The sequence below is a fragment of the Pteropus medius genome, unplaced genomic scaffold (assembly GCF_902729225.1).
Source record: "Pteropus medius unplaced genomic scaffold, Ma_sr-lr_union100, whole genome shotgun sequence".
Classification (NCBI taxonomy): Eukaryota; Metazoa; Chordata; class Mammalia; order Chiroptera; family Pteropodidae; genus Pteropus; species Pteropus medius.
In genome coordinates this window covers 16,481,353-16,483,209 of record NW_024346667.1, presented here as the reverse complement: position 1 = coordinate 16,483,209, position 1,857 = coordinate 16,481,353, and positions in this window count along the sequence as shown.

The following is a 1,857-nucleotide window of genomic DNA, read 5'->3' as shown; positions in this document are numbered from 1 at the left end:
ACTTGTCACTATTATTAGAAAAAATATAAAATCTGATGGGTCGTCTAATGTTGATTATATGTCTGAAGTTCATCATTAATAATGGTTTTGGACAGAAGGTGTAGTATTTCTGTTCCATCTGTGTGAGTGTACTGTACAGTTCTCAGCTTTCCTTTAGTGACATCCTTACTAATGTAAGTGCCATCCAGAGCCTTGTTTGTAACCTGCTTTAGGAACCTGGATGAGCAAAGCCCATGCAAGTTTTGTCCTGAAACAACTAGATGATTTAGATGTCAGAGATGATGACTTAAGTTTAAGCTCCAAATAGCAGTGGCCAGGGTAGCTTAGTTGAGCAATGAGATTTATTCCTGACAATAGTGTAGAGAGCTTCAGCTACAGAATGATTTTCAAGGGGTCACAAGAACACTGATATTTGCCATATTGTTGAGTAAAAACTGGGTGATGGAGAGCATGGATTCCATGACATCCATGGATTTTTGTGCTCCTCTCATTTGATTACACTTAATATCTCCATTCTGAAGTGGAACATAATGGACCCTTATCCAATAGGCCTGGTGATCCATGGTGGCAGAGGAGCTGGGCCTCCACATGCTGAATTACTCAGGAATAAGAGTCTTCTACACAGTGCATGTCCTGCCAGCGTCCTCTGGCTGACCTGCCATGGGCGCTTCTCTCCTCCCGTCTGTGCATTCCTACCATTTGAGTTGCTCTTCATTTAAAAAATGGGTGTAGTGGACCTTCCCCCAAGTGCTCGTGGTCTGGTGAAAGTGCTGCGTATACAGGGTATGAATGTTCACTGTAAAGCTACATGTGGAAATGTATACAACATATCATCACTTTTGAGGTGACAAGTATAGCACCATCTTAGTCAGAAGTGCAGACACAAAATTCATTGGTTTGAGTCCTGCTGGGCTGGTATGCCAACTGTGCATACGTGAATAATTTATGTGGGAGATGACCTTGGAGGGCAGGCAAAACCGGATAAATCCTGTATATATGCTATGGACTGAGTTGTGTCCTTCCAAAATTCACATGTTGAAGCCCTAACCACTGATGTGATGGTATTAGGAGGTGAGAGGTGAGACATAATTAAGTCATGAGCCCTCGTGATGGGATTTGTGCCTTTATAAGAAGAGATATGAGAGGATATCTCTCCTTCTCTCTCTCCCTTACCTTCCCCCTCCCCCTCTCCCTGCCATGTGAGGATGCAGTGAGAAGGCAGTCCTCTGTAAGCCAGAGGGATCTCATCAGACCTTGACTATGCTGGCATCCTGATCTTGGACTTCTCAGCCACCAGAATAATGAGAAATAAGTCTGTTGTTTAAGCCACTCAGCCTGTGGTATTTTATTACAATAGCCTGAACTGAACAAGACAGCATGTTTCCAAAGAGCATTTATCTAGAACACAGTGTCATCCTTCAAGGTAATAGTCTTACCCTGACTCATGTCTCCTGGCATGGAGGGATCAGCTTACAGCAGGACAACAAAGTGACAGTAAGAAGGGGCCAACGTGAATGTCACGTTAGTGCAGTGTGCTATGATGAAACTCCAGGCTACAGTAGGATTAAATTATATTGTATTCATAATTTATGTTAAATATGAGATACATTTATATTTTTAGAATATCACTCAGAATAAAAAATTTACTGTAATACTTTCTGCAAGCTTTTAAAGAAATCATCATGAGGCGAGCCTGCCACCTTCTGGTCAAGATTTGTTACTTTAGTTCACCTTTGAAATAGGCATTTTTTATTACAGCATAGGAATGTTATACAGTTTGAAGCAATCCTATATACAGTCTTGAGATTTCCTAGGTTATCATAGATTATTGAAGCTCAGACGTTCTAACGATTGTCA